General features: G+C 37.7%; 1 long non-coding RNA gene across 4 annotated transcripts in view; it reads right to left on the bottom strand.

Moving 5' to 3' along the window:
• LOC112814262 (uncharacterized) overlaps window positions 1-25,270 on the bottom strand; it is a 95,284-nt gene that overhangs the window by 4,029 nt on the left and 65,985 nt on the right. For 2 of the 4 annotated variants that reach the window (XR_012376130.1, XR_012376131.1), the window contains one exon: window positions 2,921-3,166. The exons of the other annotated variants lie outside the window; for them this stretch is intronic. This is a non-coding gene — a long non-coding RNA (uncharacterized lncRNA). The remainder of the gene's footprint in view (window positions 1-2,920; window positions 3,167-25,270) is intronic. 4 annotated transcript variants of the gene reach the window in all.

Below are 25,270 nucleotides of genomic sequence, written 5' to 3'. Positions count from 1 at the left end.
GTCATTGAAAATAGAAGGAGAGATAAAAAGCTTCCAGGACAAACAAAAACTAAAGGAATTTGCAAACACAAAACCAGCCCTACAAGAAATATTGAAAGGGCTCCTCCAAGCAAAGAGAGAGCCTAAAAGTAACATAGACCAGAAAGGAACAGAGACAATATACAGTAACAGTCACCTTAAAGGCAATACAATGGCGCTAAATTCATATCTTTCAATAGTTACCCTGAATGTAAATGGGCTAAATGCCCCAATCAAAAGACACAGAGTATCAGATTGGATAAAAAAAAACAAGACCCATCGATATGCTGTCTGCAAGAGACTCATTTTAGACCCAAAGACACCCCCAGATTGAAAGTGAAGGGGTGGAAAACCATGTACCATGCCAATGGACACCAAAAGAAAGCTGGGGTGACAATCCTTATATCAGACAAATTAGATTCTAAACTAAAGACTACAAGAGATGAGGAAGGACATTACATCTTACTTAAAGGGTCTACCCAACAAGAAGATCTAACAACTGTAAATATCTCTTCCCCTAACATGGGAACAGCCAATTATATAAGCCAACTAATAACAAAATTAAAGCAACACATCAACAATAATTCAATAATAGTAGGGGACTTTAACACCCTCCCTCACTAAAATGGACAAATCATCGAAGCAAAAGATCAACAAGGAAATAAAGGCTTTAAATGACACACTGGACCAGATAGACTTCACAGATATATTCAGAACATTCCATCCCAAAGCAACAGAATACACATTTCTTCTCTAGTGCCCATGGAACATTCTCCAGAATAGATCACATCCTGGTTCACAAAACAGGTCTCAACCGGTACCAAAAAATTGCGATCATTCCCTGCATATTTTCGGACCATAATGCTTTGAAACTAGAACTCAATCACAAGAGGAAAGTTGGAAAGAATTCAAATACATGGAGGCTAAAGAGCATCCTACTAAAGAATGAATAGGTCAACCAGGAAATTAAAGAAGAATTAAAAAATTCATGGAAACAAATGTAAATGAAAACAAAACTGTTCAAAATCTTTGGGATACAGCAAAGGTGGTCCTAGGAGGAAAGTATATAGCAATACAAGCCTTTCTCAAGAAATAAGAATGGTCTCAAATACACAACTTAACCCTACACCTAAAGGAGCTGGAGAAAGAACAATGAAGCCTAAACCCAGCAGGAGAAGAGAAATAATAAAGATCAGAGCCGAAATCAATGAAATAGAAACCAAAAGAACAGTAGAACAGATCAATGAAACTAGGAGCTGGTTCTTTGAAAGAATTAACAAGATTGATAAACCTCTGGCCAGACTTATCAAAAAGAAAAGAGAATCAACCCAAATAACTAAAATCATGAATGAAAGAGGAGAGATCACAACCAACACCAAAGAAATACAAACAATTATAAGAACATATTATGAGCAACTATATGCCAGCAAATTCGACAATCTGGAAGAAATGGATGCATTCGTAGAGATGTATAAACTACCAAAACTGAACCAGGAAGAAATAAGAAACCTGAACAGACCTATAACCACTAAGGAAATTGAAGCAGTCATCAAAAATCTCCCAACAAACAAGAGCCCAGGGCCAGATGGCTTCCCAGGGGAATTCTACCAAACATTTAAAGAAGAATTAATATCTATTCTTCTGAAACCGTTCCAAAAAATAGAAATGAAAGGAAAACTTCCAAACTCTTTTTATGAGGCCATCATTATCTTCATCCCAAAACCAAAGACCCCATCAAAAAGGAGAATTACAGACCAATATCCTTGATGAACATGGATACAAAAATTCTCACCAAAATACTAGCCAATAGGATCCAACAGTACATTAAAAGGATTGTTCACCATGACCAAGTGGGATTTATCCCTGGACTGCAAGTTTGGTTCAACGTGTGCAAATCAATGTGATACAATATATTAATAAAAGAAAGAACAAGAACCCTATGATCCTCTCAATAGATGCAGAAAAAGCATTTGACAAAATACAGCATCCTTTCTTGATCAAAACTCTACAGAGTATAGGGATAGAGGGTACATACCTCAATATCATGAAAGCCATCTATGAAAAACCCACAGCCAATATCATTCTCAATGGGGAAAAACTGAGAGCTTTCCCCCTAAGGTCAGGAACACGGCAGGGATGTCCACTATCACCACTGCTATTCAACATAGTATTAGCCGTCCTAGCCACAGCAATCAGACAACAAAAAGAAATGAAAGTCATATAAATCGGCAAAGAAGAAGTGAAACTCTCAGTCTTTGCAGATGATAGGATACTTTATATGGAAAACCCAAAAGACTCCATCCCAAAACTGCTAGAACTCATACAGGAATTCAATAAAGTGGCAGGATATAAAATCAATGCACAGAAATCAGTGGCATTCCTATACACCAACAACAAGACAGAAGAAAGAGAAATTAAGGAGTCGATCCCATTTACAAATGCACCCAAAACCATAAGATACCTAGGAATAAATCTAACCAAAGAGGCAAAGAATGTGTACTCAGAAAACTATAGAATACTCATGAAAGTAATTGAGGAAGACACAAAGAAATGGAAAATCTTTCCAACCTCATGGATTGGAAGAACAAATATTGCAAAGATGTCAATTCTACCTAGAGCAATCTACACATTCAATGCATCCCTATCAAAATACCATCAACTTTGTTCAAAGAAATGAACCAAATAAATCTAAAATTTTATGGAACCAGAAAAGACCCCAAATAGCCAGAGGAATGTTGAAAAAGAAAAGCAAACCTGGTGGCATCACATTTCCGGACTTCAAGCTCTATTACAAAGCTGTCATCATAAAGACAGTATGGTACTGGCACAAAAACAGACACATAGATCAATGGAACAGAATAGAGAGCCCAGAAATGGATCCTTAACACTATGGTCAACTAACCTTCGACAATGCAGGAAAGAATGTCCAATGGAAAAAAGACTCTTTTTTCTCTTCACTCTTCAACAAATGGTGTTGGGAAAATTGGACAGCCACATGCAGAAGAATGAAACTGGACCATTTCCTTACACCACACACAAAAATAGACTCAAAATGGTTGAAAGCCCTAGATGTGAGACAGGAATCCATCAAAATCCTGAGGAGAACACAGGCAGCATCCTCTTCGACCTCAGCCGCAGCATCTTCTTCCTAGAAACGTCGCCAAAGGCAAGGAAAGCAAGGGCAAAAATGAACTAATGGGACGTCATCTAGATAAAAAGCTTTTGCACAGCAAAAGAAACAGTCAACAAAATCAAAAGACAACTGGCAGAATGGGAGAAGATATTTGCAATTGGCATATCAGATAAAGGGCTAGTATCCAAAATTTATAAAGAACTTATCAAACTCAACACCCAAAGAACAAATGATCCAATCAAGAAATGGGCAGAAGAAACGAACAGACTTTTCTGCAAAGAAGCCATCCAAATGGCCAACAGACACATGAAAAAGTGCTCAACATCGCTTGGCATCAGGGAAATCCAAATCAAAACCTCAATGAGATACCACCTCACACGAGTCAGAATGGCTAAAATTAACAAGTCAGGAAACGACAGATGTTGGCGGGGATGCGGAGAAAGGGGAACCCTCCTACACTGTTGGGGGGAATGCAAGCTGGTGCAGCCACTCTGGAAAACAGTATGGAGGTTCCTCAAAAAGTTGAAAATAGAGCTACCATATGACCCAGCAATTGCACTACTGGGTATTTACCCCAAAGATACAAATGTAGGGATCCGAAGGGGTATGTGCACCCCGATGTTTATAGCAGTAATGTCCACAATAGCCAAACTATGGAAAGAGCGAAGATATCCATCGACAGATGAATGGATAAAGAAGATGTGGTATATATACACAATGGAATATTATGCAGCCATCAAAAAGAATGAAATCTTGCCATTTGCAATGACTTGGATGGAACTGGAGGGTATTATGCTGAGCAAAATAAGTCAATCAGAGAAAGACATGTATCATATGATCTCACTGATATGAGGAATCTTAATCTCAGGAAAGAAACTGAGGGTTGCTGGAGTGGTGGGGGTTGGGAGGGATGGGGTGGCTGGGTGATAGACATTGGGCAGGGTATGTGCTATGGTGAGCACTGTGAATTGTGTAAGACTGCTGAATCACAGACCTGTACCTCTGAAACAAATTATACATTATATGTTAAAAAAAAAAAGTTAGCAGGAAGGGAAAAATGAAGGGGGGGAATCAGAGGGGGAGATGAACCATGAGAGACTATGGACTCTGGAGAAACAAACTGAGGGTTCTAGAGGGGAGGGGGTAGGGAGATGGGTTAGCCTGGTGATGGGTATTAAAGAGGGCACGTACTGAATGGAGCTCTGGGTGTCATACGCAAACAATAAATCATGGAACACTAAAAAAAAAACAAATCTAAAGATGTAATGTATGGTGATTAACATAACATAAAAAAAAAGCCATGAATTCTATGTGCAGTATTCCCCTATTGCTGGAGTCCTGACATTCTCATTGATAGGTAAACTTGGTTTTGGCTGGTTGTTCTTGCTGATCTTCTGGGGGAGGGGCCTGTTGCCATGGTTCCCAAATGGCTTTGCGGGATGCGGAATTGCCCCGCCCTTGCCGGGTCCGGGCTAAGTAATATGCTCGGGTTTGCTCTTGGGAGCTTTTGTTCCCTGCAAGGTTTCCGTACAGCTTTGGAGGACGAGGGTGAAAATGGTGGCCTCCCATTCTCTGACCCAGATGAGCCGAGAACTCGAGTCCCCACTCCTCAGTGAGCCCCCAGAGAAAAGCAATCACTCCTGTCTCCCCGGTCTCCAGCCACACTCCGTGCTCACCCGGCCTGTGACCAAGTGTTTCTATCTCTGGCACACGACCCCATGTAGAGTCTCCAAACCCAGCAGATTCCTGCAGCGCGCTCCTGCACTGCTCCTCCCAGGGGAGGAAGGGGAGTCTCCCCCAATCTGCTGCTTGTTGGGACCCTGCTAGAAGAGCAGTGGCCTGACTGTGCTGTGGATCACGGTTTATGGCAACCCTAAGCTGAGAGCCCGCTCTTCGGCTCAGTCTTTGCTGCTGGCTTCCCCGCTCCGATACCTGGGAGCTCTACCGCACTCAGGCCCCCCTGGTCTTTCTGTGACCCCGAGGGTCCTGAGACCACACTGTCCCAGCAAGGGTTCCACCTCCCCCTGCTGCTTAGCCACTGGAGCGACGTCTCTCAGTGGAGCAGACTTCTAAAAGTGCCGATTTTGTGCTCCGTGGCTCTATCACTTGCCGGCTGATGGAAGCTCCCTCCCCTGCCGTCTATCTTCCCGAATATCGCCTCAGATTCACTTCTCCGCACGTCCTACCTTCCAGAAAGTGGACACTTTTATGTTCAGAGAGTTGCTGCTATTCTTTTCTTTGATCTCCTGTTGAGTTTGTAGGTGTTCTGAATGGTTTAATCCCTATCTAGCTGAATTCCTGGGACCAGACGAAATTTAGGTCTCCTACTCCTCTGCCATCTTGCTCCTCCCTTAGTCAGGTATTTTGTAGGATGCCCCACTATTGGAATTTGTCTGGTGTTTTTCTTAGGCACAAGATAAGGCCAGAATTATGGATTACTGGAAGGAAGAGCACAGTTTAAGTGCCATTTTTATCACATTATATCAAGGATGCATACTATCTACATGATTTATATCTGTTGATGTTGAACTTTTTGAGGTGGTTTTTATCAGGTTTTTCCCCTGTAAACTTACATTTTTCCTCCCCTTTTCATACCTTACTCTTTGGCAAATGTTACTATGTGTAGCCCATACCTAAGGAGTGGAGCATTATACTCCCCACTTCTTGAGGGCAGTTTATCTACATAAATTATTTGGATTTTTTTCTGCATAGATTTCTTTCTTCTCACCCATCTGTTAATTTAGTCAGTCATTTATTTATATCAGTATGGACTTACATATATTTATTTTATGCTTTGGCTTATAATCCAGTACTACTTTTAATTATTCTGTTGCTCAAATTGTTCTAATTTTCGCTATTAGGAGTTCTTTCAGTTGGGTCATGTGCCCCTTTGATAAATTGCCATCAGTGTGTGATTTTTTTAAAAGCACTTCCTTACTTTCTGGCACTAAAAGACACCAGGCTTGTCTTGTATATTTCCTGTGCCAGTCCTAGGATCAGCTATTTCTCTAAGGAGCTCTCATCCTTTTTATTGTAGGATAGTATTAGAAATCAAGATCTGGATGCTAGATGTGCTCTTTGCTCCTGTGGGCTCATTGCTTCTAGGCCCTATTAGGTGACACAGCAAAGAAATATGTGTGTGTTTATTACCCTGTGTATATACACACATCTGTATATACACATTTCTATATGTAACTATCTGTATCTATATTACGTTAAACATGACTTCATACTGATATCTCCAATTCTAATCCCTTACCACATGGATCATTTTAGCTTTCTCCCCTTTCTTATCTATAAATTCCCATGCCAACAATTGAGAAACCTGGTTGTTACCATCTGTCTTCTATCTCTCTAGATTTAATCCCTTTATACATGTATAACCCCATCAGAATTGTTAACCCATGTCCCCATGGAAACAAACTGTATCAACTAGATTACAATGCTTATGAGCAGTTCTTCATGCCTTTAGTTTTACAGACTCCACTTATTTCCAAACTAACTTCTGTCAGGACCTATTCCCTTCCCCCACTCCCTTCCATGAGGCTGTCTCACATATTTGTAATACAGTTAGATTCTCTTGTCATAGTCTTTGTTCCTTTCTGGTATCCTTGACCTCCTAAAATATTTTTTTAAACAACATACATTAAGATTCACTCTTTGTGTTATGAGGTTCAATATGCTTTGACAAGTATATAATGCCAGTGTATCTATTAGTATTTTATTGTACAGATATTTTCTGCCCTAAAAATCACCTGTGCTTCATTCCTTCACCCACCCCCACCCTGAGGCCCTGGCAACCACTTATCATTGTATCTATAGTTTTGGCTTTTCCAGAATGCCATACAACTAGAATCATACAGTATGAAGCTATTTCAGACCGGCTTCGTTCACTAAGCAATATGCATTTAGAGTTTCCCATATTGTCTTGTGGATTGAGCCAATTTTTTTTAGCACTGAATGATATCCCATTGTATGAATATATCACAGTTTTTTTATCCATTCACTTACTGAAGGACATCTTGATTGCTTCCAGTTTTTGGTGATTATTAATAATGTTGCTATAAACATTTATTCAGGTTTTTGTGTGAGCACAGGTTTTTATTTATTTTTTATATATTTTAATTTTCTCCAACATGCCAGAGACTATTCTCCTTGGAGAAGTGCTGTGGATATGGATATAGTCTGGTTTAAGATTAACACCCTGTCTCCTGGATTTTTAGGGGCCAGCTCAATGGATGCCACCAAAACCATGACACTTTCTAAGTGGGTATAGGTTTTTAAATCAATTGGGTAAATATCTAGCAGCACAATTGCTAGATCATATGATAAGACTATGTTTAGCTTTGTGAAAAACTGACAAAATGACTTCTAAATTTGTTGTGCCATTTTCATTCCCACCAACAATGAATGTATTCTCTCAAGCATTGCGTATTTTCAATTTTTAAAATTTTAACCATTCTCTTATCATTCTCAAGAAAGAGGAATATGGCAGTGGAGTAGGAGGACCCTTGCCTCATCCTCTCCCATGAACACAATTAGATATCTATAAAATCATCCCAAATATACCAGAAATCATACTGAAGACTGTCAGAACAAACTCCACAACTACAAGGAGAGAAGAGGCCACATCAAAGAAGGTGGGAAGTACAGAGACATGGTTTAGGGGAGAAAAGCATCATGGGTGCTGCAGAGGGGAGGGAGATATGGTTGCTGAGAAGGGTGAGAGATTAGAGCACAGCACACAGGAGAATGCAAGAGGAAAATATTTCCCTGAAGCCATTGGTTTGGAAGACAAGAGGGGCTGAATTTTGAGTTCTTGCAACCAGAGGAGCTTAAAGCCTAGTGTTTTAAAGGTCAGTGGGCTTGGCTAGGACAGAGCCCAGAGGGCACTGCCTTCTCCTGGAGAGAAGGCAGGCAAACAATCTGGGGGTAGATGACATTGAAACAGTTATCTGAAGAACGCCTAGGGCATGCAATGGGGAGATTATTCACTCTTTTGGGAGTGCATCTCTGAGAGGCAGTGTTCACAGAGATGCACTCTGGGAACAAAGGAGTTGGCTGGCACCATTTTCCTTCTCCACCCCTCAGCATAATCACAGTGTCACCTGCAGGAAATAGCACAGCACCAACACTGGCTGCCTAACTTACTTACATCAAACCCCACCTCCTGACTTTGGTGGGACTGACCTTCTAAGTCAAGGTTGCCTCAGTCCTAGCATGGTGGGACCCTCCCTCATAAAACCAGCACCAAACCCATGCACCACACCACATTTCCAGACCAGAGTTTCCAGGGACTCAGTTTTGGTGTAGTGTGAGGTCTCATTTCACAAGCAGTCCAGAGCACACTTAGTTAAAACTCGCCATATCCAGGCCAAGGACCAAAGAATGCCTACAGCAGGCAAGGAGAGCCTCTACAGAGAACTGGCTTTAAGGATAGAGCCGTCAAAACACAACAGCAGAGCATTTCAGCCCACACTGGAGACACTCCCTGAAGCACCAGGCCCTGGGCATGACATGACCTCTTCTTCAACGCTATTACTTTTAGGAGCAGGAGGCATACCTGGCTTTCCCAAAACACAGAAGAAAGCAGAGACGCAGACAAAATGCCAAGACAGAGGAATTTACCCCAAATGAAAGTACAAGATTTGGCCATAGCCAGAAATCTAAGTGACACCAATATACGTAACATACCTGATGGAGAATTTAAAACAACATTTATAAGGATACTCACTGGACTTAAGAAAAGAATAGAAAACATCAGTAAGACCCTTACCACAGAGATAAAAGAGTTAAACAAGAATCAGTCAGAGATGAAAAATGCAATAAATGAGATTGGAAACAAGCTTGATGGAAGAAGCAGAGGATGAATTAATGACCTAGAAGAAAAAATACTGGAAAGCACTCAAGCTGAACAAAGAGAGAAAGAAAAATTATGCAAAATGAAAATAGACTTAGGGAGCTCATTGACCCCATTAAATGTAATAGCATTCATATTTAGGAGTCCCAGAAGAAGAAGAGAGAGAAAATAGGGCAGAACATTTATTTCAGGAAATAATAGAAAATTACCCTAATCTGGGGAAGGAAACAAATATCCAGGTCCAAGAGGAACAAAGAACTCCCATCAAAATCAATAAAAGCAGGTCAACACCAAGACATATTGTAATTAAATTGGAAAAATATAGTGATAAAGAACAAATCTAAAAGCAGCAAAACAAAAGAAGTCCTTAACTTACAAGGGGAAACCCACAAGGGTAGCTGGAAATTTCTCAACAGAAACTTGGCAAGCCAGAAGAGAGAGGCATAATATATTCAAAGTGCTGAATGGGGAAAAGCTGAAGCTAAGAATATTTTATCCAGCAAGACTATCATTCAGAAGTGGCAAAATAAAGAGGTTCCCAGAAAATGAAAACTAAAGGAGTTCATGATTGCTAAACCATCCCTGCAAGAAATATTAAGGGGACACTTTGAGTGCAAAAGGGAGATAAAAAGTGACAAAGATAAGAAAGGATCAGAGAAATCTCCAGAAATAATGACAAAACAAGTAATAAGATGGCTCTAAATATATATCTATCAATAATTACTTTGAATGTAAATGTACTAAATGCTTCAATCAAAAGACATGGTGTCAGAATGGATTAAAAAACCAAACAAGACCCATCTATATGCTGCCTACAAGATACACATTTTAAACTTATAGATACCTGAAGATTGAAAGTGAGGGGATGGAGAAATATTTATTACTGAAAAGGATGTCAAAAGAAATCTGGAGTAGCAATACTTACATTGGACAAACTAGACTTGAAACAAAGACTGTAGGGCCACCTGGGTGGCTCAGTCAGTTAAGCATCCAACTCTTGATTTCAGCTCAGGTCATGATCTCAAGGTTGTGAACTAAAATCCCCACATCAAGCTCCATGCTGGGCTCCATGCTCCATCCTGCTTAATATTCTCTCTCTCCCTCTGCCCCTATCCCTCTGCTTGCATACACTCTCTCTCTCTAAAAACAAACAAACAAACAAACAAACAAACAAACCCAAAAAACAAAAAAGCAAACAACCCAAAAAACGCAGACTGTAGCAAGAGATGAAAAAGGACACTATATCATGATAAAGGGGACAATCCAACAAGAAGATATAATCATTGTAAATATTTATGAACCCAACAAGGGAGCACCCAAATATATAAAACAATAAAAAACATAAAGGAACTCATTGATAATGATACAATAATAGCAGGGAACTTTAACACCCCACTTATATCAATAGACAGATCATCCAAACAGAAAATCAACAACGAAACAATGGCTTTGAAAGACACAATGGACCAGATGCACTTAACAGATATATGCAGGACCTTCCATCCTAAAACAGCAGAATACACATTCTTTTCAAGGGCACACAGAATATTCTCCAGAGTAGATCAAATATTAGGTCACAAATCAGGCCTGAATAAATACAAAAAGACTGAAATCATACTATACACCTTCTCTGACCACAATTCTATGAAACTAGACGTCAACTACAAGGAAAAATTTGGAAAGACCACAAATACTTGGAGGTTAAAAAACATGCTACAAAACAATGAATGGGCCAACCAGGAAATCAAAGAAGAAATAAAAAATACATAGAAAAAGTGAACATGAAAACACAATGGTCCCAAACCTTTGTGATGCAACAAAAGTGGTCCTAAGAGGGAATTTTATACAGACCTACCTCAAGAAGCAAGAAAAATCTCAAACAAGCTAACCTTACACCTAAAGGAACAAGAAAAATAACAACAAAAGAAGCCCAGAGCCAGAAGAAGGAAGGAAATAATAAAGATTAGAATAGAAATAAATAACATAGAAACTAAAAAGCAATGGAACAGATCAATGAAACCAGGAGGTGGTTCTTTGGGGGGGAAAAAAGCAATAAAATCGATAAACCTCTAGCCAGATTTATCCAAAAGAAAAGAGATAGGACCCTAAAAAATAAAATCACAAATAAGAGAGGAGAAATAACCAATATCACAAGAATACAAACAATTATAAGAGACAATTATGAAAAACTATATGCCAACAAATTGGACAAACTGGAAGAAATGGATAAATTCCTAGAAACAGATAAAGTACCAAAAATGAAAGAGGAAGAAATAGAAAACTTGAAAAGACCAATAACCAGTAAAGAAAATGAAACAGTAATCAAAAATCTCCAAACAAACAGAATTCAGGGCCAGATGGCTACACAGGCGAATTCTACCAAACATTTAAAGAAGAGTTAGTACATATTCTTCTCAAACTATTCCAAAAGTAGAAAAGGAAGAAAAACTTCCAAATTCATCCATGGAGCCATTGCCTTGATAACAAAACCACATAAAAACCCCACTAAAAAAGAGAACTACAGTCCCAAATCCCTGATGAACATGGATACAAATATTCTCTATAAAATACTCAATAAAATTCTGAATAAATTATGATTTGAATCCAAGAATGCATAAAAATTCTGCAGCATGATCCAGTGGGATTTATTCCCAGGTTGCAAGTGTGGTTCAATACTCACAAATCAATCAACATGATACATCACATCAATAAGAGAAAGGATGAGAAGCACATGGTCATTTCAGTAGATGCAGAAATGGCATTTGACGATGTACAACATCCATTCATGATAAAAATCCTCAACAAAGTAGATTTAGAGGGAACATACCTCAACATAATAAAGGCTATATATGAAAAACCCACAGCTAACATCATCCTCAATGGGGAAAAACTGAGAGCTGTTCCCCTAAGGTCAGAAACAAGACAGGGATGTCCACTCTCACCACTTTTCTTCAACATAGTATTGGAAGTCCTAGCCACAGAAATCAGACAACAAGAAGAAATAAAATGCATCCAAATTGGTAAGGAAGAAGTAAAACTTTCACTATTTGCAGATGACATGATACCATGTATAGAAAACCCAAGAACTCCACCAAAAAACTATTAGAACTGATACATGAATTCAGTAAAGTCACAGGATACAAAATCAACATACAGAAATCTGTTGCATTTCTATACACCAATAATGAAGCAGCAGAAAGAAAAATTCAGAAAACAATTGAATATACAATTGCACCAAAAACCATAAGATACCTAGGAATAAACCTAACCAAAGTGGTAAAAGACCTGCACTCTGAAAACTATAAAACACTGATGAAAGAAATTGAAGAAGACACAAAGAAATGGAAAGACATTCATGCTCATGGATTGGAAGAATAAATATTGTTAAATGTCTATATCACCCAAAGCAATCTACACATTCAATGCAATCCCTATCAAAATCCCACCAGCATTTTTCACAGAGCCAGAACAAACAATCCTAAAATTGTATAGAAACACAAAAGACCCCACATAGCTAAAGCAACCTTGAAAAAGAAAAGCAAGACTGGAGGCATCACAGTTCCAGATGTGAAATTATATTACAAAGCTATAGTGATCAAAACAGTATGATAGTGGCACAAAAACAGACAAATAGATCAGTGGAACAGAAGAAAAAACCCACAATTATGGTCAATTAGTTTTTGACAAAGCAGGAAAGAATATCCAATGGGAAAAAGCCAGTCTCTTCAACAAATGGTGTTGGGAAAACTGGACAGCAACATGTAAAAGAATGAAACTGAACCACTTTCTTATGCCATATGCAAAAGTAAATTCAATATGGATTAAGGACCTAAATGTGAGACCTGAAACCATAAAAATCCTAAAGGAGTACACAGGCAGTAACCTCTTTGACATTGGCTGTAGGAACTCCTTTGTAGGTATGTCTCCTGAGGCAAGGGAAACAAAAGCAAAAATAAACTATTGGTACTTCATCAAAATAAAATGTTTCCGCACAGTGAAGGAAACAATCAACAAAACTAAAAGGCAACCTATAGAATGGGAGAAGATATTTGCAAATGACATATCTGATAAAGGGTTAGTATCCAAATTATATCAAGAACATACAAAACTCAACACCCCAAAGATGAATAATCCAATGGAAAAAAATGGGCAGAAGACATGAATAGATATTTTTCCAAAGAAGATATCCAGATAGTCAACAGACACATGAAGTGGTGCTCAATGTCACTGATCCTCAGGTAAATATAAATCAAAACTACAATGAGATCTCACCTCACGCCTGTCAGAATGGCTAAAATCAACAACACAAGAAACACCAGGTGTTGGTGAGAATGTAGAGAACAGGGAACCCTCTTGCACTGTTGCTGGAAATGCAAACTGGTGCAGCCACTCTGGCAAACAGTATGGAGGTTATTCAAAAAGTTTAAAATAGATCTACCATACCAGCAATTGCACTACTAGGTATTTATGCAAGGAAACAAAAATGCTAATTCAAAGGGATCCGTGCACCCTGATGTTTACAGTAGCATTATCTACTATTGCCAAATTATTGGAACAGCCCAAGTGTCTGTTGACTAATTAATGAATAAAGATGTGGTATATATATACAATGATATTACTCAGCCATAGAAAGAATGAAATCTTGGTATTTGCAATGATGTGGATGGAGCTAGAGAGTATTATGCTAAGTATAATAAGTGAGTCAGAAAAAGACAAATATCATATGATTCCACTCATATGTGGTATTTAAGAAACAAAACAAATGAGCAAAGGGGAAAAAAAGAGAGAGAGAGATGCAAACCAAGAAACAGACTCAACTATAGAGAACAAACTGATGGCTACCAGATGAGAGGTGGGGGAGGGGTTGTGTGAAATAGGTGATGGGGATTAAGGAGTGCATTTGTAGTGATGAGCACCGGGTGTTGTATGGAATTGTTGAATCACCATATTGTACACCTGAAACTAATATTACACTGTAGTTAACTCACTGGTATTTAAATAAAAACTTAAATGAAACCAAAAAAAATAAAATTGTAACCATTCTCATCAGGGTGTAGTGGTATTTCATTGCTCTCTTTTTAACTGCTGTTTTAATTTGCAGTTACCTAATAATGTATGTTGTAGAACATCTTTTCATATGCTTAGTTGCCATCTGTATATCTTATTTGGTGTGGTGTCCATTCAGATCTTTTGCCCATTTCTTAATTGGGTTATTTCTTTTTTTATTATTTAGTTTTAAGAATTCTGTTTATATTTTGGATATAAATTCTTTATCTCATATGTGGTTTGCAAATATTTTCTCATAGTATGTGGCTTATCTTTTGAGTCTTTGTTGTTTGCAAAAAAAGTTTTGAATTTTAATACATTTGTGTTTTTCTTTCATGGGTCACACATTGGATGTTGTATCTAAAAACCTATTGACAAATCCAAGGTCATGTAGATTTTTTTTTCTGTTTCCTTCTAGAGGTCATACAGTTCTGCACTTTATTTTTTTTATTTAAATTCAGTTAGCTAACTTATATGTTCTGCACTTTATAGTTAGGTCTATGATCCACTTTGAGTTAATTTTTGTAAAAGGCTTAAGGACTGTTTAGATTCTTTCTTTTTTTGCACTTGATGTCCAGTTGTTCTAGCACAATTTGTAAAAAACAAACAAACAAAAACCCTTTTCTCCATTGAATTACCTTTGCTCCTTTGTCAAAGTTCAGTTATCTATATTTGTGTGAATCTATTTTCTGGGCCTTCTATTCCATTCCATGTAATCTATTTGTCTATTCTTTCATCAGGACCATACTGTCTTGGTTACTCTAGCTTTATAGTCAGTCTTGAAGTTGAGTAGTGTCAGTCCTCCAACTTTTTTCTCCTTTTCCAGTATTGTGTGCTGGCTATTCTATTTTTTGTTTGTTTTTGCTTTTCCATATAATCTTTAGAATCAGGGGGCACCTGGGTGGCTCAGATGGTTAAGCATCTGCTTTCGGCTTGGGTCGTGATTCCAGGGTCCTGGGATCAAACCCCACACACAGCTCCTGGCTCAGTGGGGAGCCTGCTTCTCCCTCTGCCTCTCACCCTGCTCGTGCTCTCTCTCTCTCTCTCTCTCTCTCTCTCTCTCTGTATCTCTGTGTCTCGAATGAATGAATAAAATCTTTAAAAAACATCTTTAGAATCAGTTTTTCAGTATTCACAAAATACTTTGCTGGGATTTTAATTGAGATTACACTGAATCTATAGACCAAGTTGGGAAGAATTGATATCTCAACAATATCATATCTTCCAATCTGAATACGAACTATTTTGCTATTTATTTAGATCTTTGATTTCTTTCATCCAAATTTTATAGTTTTCTTCATGTAGATCTTATATATATTTTGTTAGGTTTATACCTAAATATTTCTCTCTCTTTTTTTTTTATGTCATTGCAGGTGGTATTGTGGGGTTTTTTTTCTTTTTTAACAATGGTATTTTGCTTTTATTTTTTAAAATTATTTATTTGAGAGAGAGAGAGTGCATGAGTTGTGGGGAGGGCAAAAGGGAGAGGTAGGCTCCCTGCTGAGCAGGGAGCCCAATGTGGGACTTGATCCTAGGACCCTGAGATCATGACGTGAGTTGAAGGCAGATTCATAACAGACTGAACTACCCAGGTGCCCCTGGTATTTTGTTTTTAACTTCAAATTCTAATTGTCCATATCTAGCATAGGAAAGCAATCAAATTTTGTATATGTTAGTTCCAGGAGGGTCTTTTTTTCCCTATTTTTTGAGACTTTTTATATAGAAAATAATGTCATCTGTGAACAAAGAAAGTTTTTTTCCTTCACAGTTTGTATACTTTTACTTCCTTTTCTTCTCTTATTGCACTGGCTAGGACTCCCAGTACATTGTTGAATGTGAATGATGAGAAGGTACATCCTTGCCTTGTTTCTGATTTTAAGGAGAAAACATTCGGTTTCTCACCATTAAGTATGATATTAGCTGTAGAATTTTTGTAGATTTTTAAAATCAAGTTGGAGAAGTTCTCTATTCCTAGTTTGCTGAGAGTTTTCAATTTGAATAGCATTTTGTGAAATACTTTTTCTGCATTGATTTTTATGATTATATGATGTTTCTTCTTTAGCTTATTGATGTGACTGATTACATAGTTGATCTTCAAATGTTGAATTAGCTTGCATACCTGGAATAAATCTTATTTGGTTGTGGTGTATATTTCATTTTATACATTTTTGGATTTGATTTGCTAACATTTTATAGAGGATTTTTGCATCTGTATTCATGAAAGATATTGGTCTGTAATTTTTTTTCTTGTAATGTCTTTATCTGGTTTTGATATCAGGGTAATGCTGGCCTCATTGTATGAGTTAGGAAGTGCTACCTTTGTTTTATTTTCTGAAAGATATTGCAGAGAATTGGTATATATTCTTCCTTAAATATTTGATAGAATTTACCAGTGAAGCAGTCTGTTCCTGGTAATTCCTTTTTTGTAGTGTTATTAATTACTGATTCAATTTCTCTAATAGATACTGACCTGTTCAGATTATTTACTTCTCATGTGATTTTTGTAATTTGTGTCTTTCAAGGAATTGGTCCATTTCATCTAAGTTATCAAGCTGTAGGCATAGAAATGTTTATATTATTCTTTTCTTATCATTTTAACATCCACGGGATCAGTAGTGATAACCCATCTCTTGTGTCTCATATTGAAAATTTGTATCTTCTCTTTTTTATCTTGGTCATTCTGGCTAGAGCTTTATTGATCTTATTTATCTTCTCAAAAAAAGCTTTGGTTTTGTTGATTTTCTATATTATTTTCCTGTTTTCAATTTTATTTATTTATGCTTTAATTCTATTATTTCTTTTGTCTGCTTGCTTTGGGCTTAAATTGCTCTTTCTTTAGTTTTGTAGGTAGAAGTTTAGATTGTTGGTTTTAATTTTTTTTCTAATATATGCATTTAATGTGACAAATTCCCCTCTAAATTTTCCTGCATCCAATAAATTCTGATAAGATGTATTTCAGGTTCATTTGGTTCAAAATGTTTTAAAATTTCTCTTTTGATTTCTTTGATCCATGTGTTATTTAGAAATATGTTGCTTAATCTCCAAATATTTTGGGATTTTCCAGCTAACTTTCGTTATAGATTTCTAGTTTAATTCCATTAGGGACTCAGAATATACTTAGTATGATTTCTATTTTAAAAATTTGATCATGTGTTTTATGGCCCACAATCTAGTCTGAATTGGTGGATGTTCCATGTCAACTTGATAAGAATATGTGTTCTGCTGTTGTTGAATAAAGTATTCTATAAATGTCAATTATATTCAGTTGACTGATGGTACTGGTGAAGATAGGGGTTGGCAGAGGAAACAATATTTATTACATCCATGTTATGTGCCAGGCACTCTTCTAGGTGTGTTAATGCATCATTAAGCCATTCAACAAATATTTGTTGAGTGCCTACTATGTCCTAGACACTGCAGATACAATGGGGAGCAAAAGATTTATGATCTATATATTATGGAGACTACAGTCAACTGAATGAGACAGACTCTATGTAAGCAAATAAATGAGTGCTGTGAAAGAAATAAAGTATTGAGAAAGAAAGAGCAATTAGAGGGGTCCATTTTTCATGGATGGTCATGGGATATTTCTCTGAGGGAATGACATTTAAACTGAAATCTAAAAGATAACAAGCCAGTGAGGTGATTATAATTGGGGGAAGAGGGTGTCAAATAGAGGAAACAACAGCAAAGACCTAGAGGTGAGAAAGGGCTTGACAGGTTCCATGAACACAGAAGAGATCAGTGTGGTTGGAACATAGTAAGTGATAGGGCAATAGGAAAAGATAGCAAATTTCATAACACAAGGGATCTTGAAAGGACATGGTAAGGAATTTAGATTTAATTTCCTTAGGGATAGGAAGCTATTGCAGAGCATGAAATAGACAAGTAGCAAGATCTGAGTTACATGTTTAAAAAGTCACTCTGGTTGTGGGGCTGGAGGTGAAGTGAGGGATGGACCAATAAAGGGCATGAGGAATCTTTTGAGGATGACGAAGATGTTTTGTATCTTGATTGTGGTGGTGGTTTCATGGGTGCATACGTCTGTCAAAACTTACCAAGTCATGCCTTCAAATTATACTATTGAACTGAATTATTTATTGCATGCAAATTATAACTCAATAAAATTAAATTTTAAGTTTCTGGTTACTGTGTGGATAATGAACAGTAGGGAGCAAGAATAACAGATCACTGTTAGAAAGTCAGTGTAGTCACCTCGACAATAGGTGTTGACATTTTATTTACTCCTCACAGACAACCTCATAGGGCATATTCCTCATTTTGTAGTTGGAGAAACTGAGGCTCAGAGGAGTGAAGCCATTATTTTTAGGGCTACCTAACTAGGAAGTGGCAAAGTAGAACTGGAAAATAGGCCTATGTGATTCCAAATCCCATGTTCTTTATATTTTGTTACACTTCCTCCTCAAAACCAAATAATATGAACTCAGAAACTCTGGACAGGATTATCTTAGACCAGTTATCTTTTCTCTTCACTCAATCCTTGTGCACTCTTTATGGTGTTGGTCCTTAACAGTGCTATATGTGTCTTCTGATATCAAGCCCTGGACTATTTTCAGGAAGCCCAAATCATCATCAAGGAAAATCTCCAGAGGATCCAGGAAAAAAAAAAAAAAGAGTGTGGTCCAGATCAGATACAGGCAAGTCAAATAGATTTAACTTCTGTAATTTACCTGTGACCTTCCAGAAATTTATGAATTCTGGTAAGGAGGGCAGAGAGAAGCATGAAGTTATAATCTGCCTTACACTTTTGAAATTGAAATCTGATTTTACATCTTTGTAAATCTTTGTACATCTTTGTAAATTCCATGACTTCACCTAGTATAAACATGTCTAAATTTATCTGGCCCATTTGCATCAAAGTGTTCCTAAGCTGATATTTGAAATGTAAGAGTTTGAGTGCCACAGTCAGGACTCTCTTGGTTACAAGTGACAGAATCCTAACCAAAAGGAGTATAAGATAAAAGAGGAAGTATAAGAGTACAACTAGCTACTGGTACAGCCTGATATAGACCTCAAATTGATATCACCAAGTATTTGTGTAAAAAGTTATCTCTTGGCTCTGCTTTGATCTTTGCTGGCTTTTGTCCTTGGATTTCTGATGCTAAAGACAGCCTCTGTCACCTCCAGGCTTACATGGTCCATTAGTGTCTTTGATCTCAGAGAGTAAGAGTGCATCTTACCAATAACCCCAGCAAAAATACCAAGGAGGAATTTCATTGTCCAGATTTTTATTAACCCATCCTGGACCTCCAGAAAAAGAGCTTCCATGCTATAAAGAAGGCATCCTGGTATTCAATAAGTTTATAAACAGATCAAACAACATTATCTGCATTAACAGTTGCAGGAAAATATTCTGGTCTTTAAGATATACTCTTTATGAAAGTGAAACCAGAGGCCAGGACTAATTCATGTGGGAAGAGTTCCTGGCTCAACATTGTTTTCAAAGTCTAACATGATTTTTGGAAATGTTGTAGCACAGTCACAGTCAAGCCACTATAAGCATTGGTATCAGTCAAAGAAAAAAAAAACCCTCTAGATATTTAAAACAGAAAAAATTTTCCAGAGCTTAGGAAGATGACAAGGTAGGAGGACCCTAAGCTCTTTCTGTCCCATGTTTAGAACTAGATTTCATCCACACCCAAGTCAAAAATCAGAGAGCAATCTGAAGACGGACAGAACAAACTCAACAACTACATATAGAGAAGAAGCTACATCTGAAAGGTTAGGAAGGCCAGAAAGGTAGAGGGAGGCTACCCACAGGGGGGAAGTTGCTGCACAAGTGGAGAGGGCAGAGAAATTGGCCCTTGAACCAGGGAGCTCACAGGGGGATGACTGATTCCCATAATGTTTAGCTTTAAAAACCAGAGGGGCTGAATTCCATGAGTTTGTAAAACCAGTGGGAAATGAAGCCTGGAGCTTTAAAAGTAAGCCGACTCAGCACTGGGTGAAGCAGGAGGGTGAGTGAGAGCTGGGCCACTGCCCTTAAAGAGACAGCAGCCTGTGCAGAGAGGCAACATAAAAATGGCAGTTTACACAACATGGGGGGAAACTGGGGACAGATCTGTTCATACTGATTTCAGAGCATGTTGGGGTACTTCTCCATAAATGAGGGAGTTACCAGGTGCTATTTTCCTCCTACACCACCCAGCATAAACACAGAGCCATCTGTGAGAGGCAGGGCTGCATAGTGCTTGCTATCTAACCTGCTAGCAATGTACCATGCCCACAAGTTCTCCTGAGGACTTGCCCACTTCAAGACTGCTAGCCTCAGCCCTGGGCTCAGGACAAATTTTGTCAAAGTCATGCACATGCCTTGACCAGCCAGTAGGTGTACAACTGCTGCCAGTCCAACCATCACTCATGCCACACCCAGCCTAGAACTTCTGGCCACCCTGGTACACATTCCCCAGTCACTACAGTGCTTCGGGGGATCTGGCATAGGACTAATGGCTCAGAGCAAATGTTGCTAACACCTCTGCTCCACTCTCAAGTTCCCTGGTGGGCACACCCTCTCAGAGCTGGCCTGCCTGGGTCCTACTAACACCACAGAGAACAGGCACAGAGCACAACAGGCAGAGAGTCAGTACAGATGACTGCACTGAAAGGACAGGTGACTCACACAATAGCAGGGCATAAGCAACACACATAGGATACTCTCCTGAAGTGCCAGATTCTGGTGAACAGGGGACACTGCACTGCAGGACACTCCAAGACCTCTTTTTCATAAAGTCATTACTTTCAAGAGCATAAGACATAACTGACTTTCTGAGCACACAGAAGCAGACACAGAGAGACAGACAAAATGAGGAGAGATATTTATCCCAAAAAAGAACAGGACAAGGTCACAGCAGGAGATCTAAGCAAAACAGATATAAATAACATGTCTGAAAGAGAATTGAAAACAATGATCATAAGGATACTCACTAGACTGAGAAAAGAGTGGAAGACATAAGTGAGACACAACACAGAGAAAAGGACTAACATGGCAGAGATAAAGGGCTCAACAAACAAAATATCAAAAATGCTTGATGGAATGAACATCAGGATGGAAGAAGCAGAGGAATGAACTAGTGACCTAGAAGACAAAACAATGGAAAATAATGAAGCTGAACGAAAGAGAATAAGCAAGACAAGAATAGAAGGAACTCAATGACTCCATCAAATGTAATAGCATTCATATTACAGGAGTCTCAGGAGAAGAGAGAGAAAAGGGGGCAGAAAATTTATTTGAAGAAATAATAGCTGAAAACCTCCCTAATCTGGGGAAGATAACAGATATCCAGATCCAGTAAGCACATAAATCTCCCACCAAAATCAACAAAAACAGGCCAACACCAAGACATATTGTAATTAAATTGGAAAAATATAGTGATAAAGAAAAAAACATTTAAAAGCAGTGAGATAAAAGAAGTCAGTAACTTACAAGAGAAAACCCATAAGGCTAACAGGAAATTTTTCAATAAAAACTTTCTGAGCCAGAAGGGCATGGCATTATATATTCAAAGTGCTGAATGGGGAAAATATGCAGCCAAGAATACTCTATCCAGCAAGGCTATCATTCAGAATAAAAGGAGAGGTAAAGAGTTTCCCAGATAAACAAACACCAAAGGGATTCATGACCACTAAACCATCCTTGCAGGAAATATTAAGGGGAACAGTTTGAGTGGAAAGGAAAGACCAACAGCGACAGTATAAAGGCAGGAAACACAAAAGCAGTAAAAATTAATATTTCTGTAAAAAGTCAGTCAAGGAACTCACCAAAGAAGGATATAAAACATAATAACATATATCTAAAAGGTGGTGAGGAGAGGAGAAAGGAAAGAGTTCAAACTTAAACAACCATCAACTTAGTGTAGACTGATATATGCAAAAGAGGTTATATACAAACCTAATAGTAACCATATATCAAAAGCCATCAATAAATATGCAAAAAATAAAGAAAAAGAAATCCAAATATATCACTAAGAACGTTAGCAAACCATGAAAGAAAGACAAGAAAATATCAGAGAAAATTTTCAGAAACAATGATAAAACAAATAATAAAATGACAATAAATATATATCTATCAATAATTACTTTGAATGTAAATGGACAAAATGCTCCAATCAAAAGACATAAAGTGACAGAATGGATAAAAAAACAAAACCCATCTATATGCTGCCTACAAGAGACTCATATTAGACCTAAAGCCACTTGCAGATTGAAAGTGAGGAGATGGAGAAACATTTATTATGCAAATGGATGGTAAAAGAAAGCCAGAGTAGCAATACTTGTATTGGACAAAAGATATTTTAGAACAAAGACTGTAACAAGAAACAAATATGGATAGTATATAATAATAAAGGGGACAATTCAACAAGGAGATATAATGATTGTAGATATTTATGCATTTAATATGGAAACACCCATATACATAGAACAGTTGATAAGAAACATAAAGGAACTAAACAATAATGACACAATAATAGTAGGGGACTCTAACAACCTATTTATATCAATAGACAGATCATCTAAACACAAAATCAACAAGGAAACAAATGGCTTTGAATGACACACTGGACCAGGTGGATTTAACAAATATATTTAGAACATTCCATCCTAATACAGGAGTATACACATTCTTTTCAAGTGCATATGGAACATTCTCCAGAATAGATCATATCTGAGCCCATAAAACAAGCCTCAACAAATTCAAGAGGATCAAAGTCATATCATGAATCTTTCCTGATCACAATGCTATGAAATCAGAAGTTGACCCCATGAAAAAATCCGGGGCACCTGGGTGGCTCAGTCATTAAGTGTCTGCCTTTGGCTCAGGTAATGGGCCCAGGGTCCTGGGATCGAACCCCACGTTGGGCTCCCTGTTCAGTGGGAAGCCTGCTTCTCCCTCTCCCATTCCTCCTGCTTGTGTTCCCTCTCTCACTGTGTCTTTCTCTGTCAAATAAATAAATAAAATTTTTTTAAAAAACTAAAAAATAGAAATAAAAAATCTGGAAAGAGCAAAAAATATACCCAGGTTAAATAACATGCTATGAAAAAATGAATGGATCAGCCAGGAAATAAAAGAAGAAATAAAAAGTACATGGAAACAATTGTAAATGAAACTAAAATGGTTCAAAACCTTTGGATGCAGCAAAGGTTCTTCTAAGAGGAAAGCTTATAGCAATATAGGGCTACCTGAATAAGCAAGAAAAATCTCAAATAAACAACCTAACCTTACTCCTAAAGGAGCTAGAAGAACAAAAAACAAAACCCCAAACTAGGAGAAAGAAGGAAATAATAAACATTAGAGCAGAAATAAATGACATAGAAGCTAAAAACAAAACAAAAACTGACAGTAGAACAGATCAATGGAACCAGGAGCTGGTTTTTTGAAAAAAATCAATAAAATTGATAAACCTCTAGCCAAACTTATCAAGACAAAAAAGACTCAAATAAAATCACAAATGAGAGAGGAGAAAACAACCAACACCACAGAAATACAAACAATTATAAGAGACAATTATGAAAACCTATATGCCAACAAATTGGACAACCTAAAGGAAATGGATAAATTCCTAGAAACATATAAACTACCAAAACTAAAACAGGAAGAAATAGAAAACTTGAACAGACTGATAACCAGCAAGGAAATTGAATCAATAATCAAAAAACTCCCAGCAGGGGTGCCTGGGTGGCTCAGTCGGTTAAGTGTCCAACTCGATTTCAGCTCAGGTCATGAGATCAAGCCCTACATTGGGCTCATGCTGGGCGTGGAGCCTGCTTAAGATCCTCTCTCTCTCTGCCCCTCCCTCCCCACTCGAGCTCTTGCTCTCTCTCTCTCAAAAAAAAAAAAAAAAGAAAACAACAATAAAAAAAACTCCCAACAAACAAAAATCCAGGACCAGATGGCTTCATAGGTGAATTCTACCAAACACTTAAAGGAGTTAACATCTATTCTTCCCAAACTATTATGAAAAACATAAAAGAACAAGGGAAACTTCCAAATGTATTTTATGAGGCCAGCATGATCCTGATCCCAAACCTGGATACAAACACCACTGAAAAAGAGGACTACAGTAGGCCAATATTCTTGATAAATATAGATGCAAAAATTCTCAACAAAATGCTAACAAACTGGAGGTGCCTGGGTGGGTCACTCAGTTAAGCATCTAACTCTTGATTTCAGCTCAGGTCATGATTTCAGGGTTGTGAGACTGAGCCCCACATCGGACTCCATGCTCAGCTCAGAGTCTGCTTGAGATTCTCTCTCTCTCTCTCCTTTTGCCCCTCCCTCTGCTTGTGCTCTAAATAAATAAATAGATAGATAAATAAATAAATAAAATCTTTTAAAAAAATACTAGGAAAGTGAATTCAGCAATACATTAAAAAAAATCATTCACGATGATCAAGCTGGATTTATTCCCAGGTTGCAAGTGTGGTTCAATACTCACAAATCAATCAACATGATATATCACATCAATAAGAGAAAGGATGAGAAGCACATGGTCATTTCAGTAGATGCAGAAATGGCATTTGACGATGTACAACATCCATTCATGATAAAAACCCTCAACAAAGTAGGTTTAGAGGGAACATACCTCAACATAATAAAGGCTATATATGAAAAACCCACAGCTAACATCATCCTCAATGGGGAAAAACTGAGAGCTTTTCCCCTAAGGTCAGGAACAAGACAGGGATGTCCACTCTCACCACTTTTCTTCAACATAGTATTGGAAGTCCTAGCCACAGAAATCAGACAACAAAGAAATAAAATGCATCCAAATTGGTAAGGAAGAAGTAAAACTTTCACTATTTGCAGATGATATGATACCATGTATAGAAAACCCAAAGACTCCACCAAAAAACTATTAGAACTGATACATGAATTCAGTAAAGTCACAGGATACAAAATCAACATACAGAAATCTGTTGCATTTCTATACACCAATAATGAAGCAGCAGAAAGAAAAATTCAGAAAACAATTGAATGTACAATTGCACCAAAAACCATAAGATACCTAGGAATAAACCTAACCAAAGTGGTGAAAGACCTGCACTCTGAAAACTATAAAACACTGATGAAAGAAATTGAAGAAGACACAAAGAAATGGAAAGACATTCATGCTCATGGATTGGAAAAATAAATATTGTTTAATGTCTATACCACCCAAAGCAATCTACACATTCAATGCAATCCCTATCAAAAT

Source organism: Callorhinus ursinus, unplaced genomic scaffold (assembly GCF_003265705.2).
Source record: "Callorhinus ursinus isolate GAN/ISIS: 27379988/994484 unplaced genomic scaffold, GSC_fseal_2.0 scaffold66, whole genome shotgun sequence".
Taxonomy (NCBI): domain Eukaryota; kingdom Metazoa; phylum Chordata; class Mammalia; order Carnivora; family Otariidae; genus Callorhinus; species Callorhinus ursinus.
Note: the sequence above shows the minus strand (reverse complement) of the source record. Positions and strands in the feature narration are given on the sequence as shown.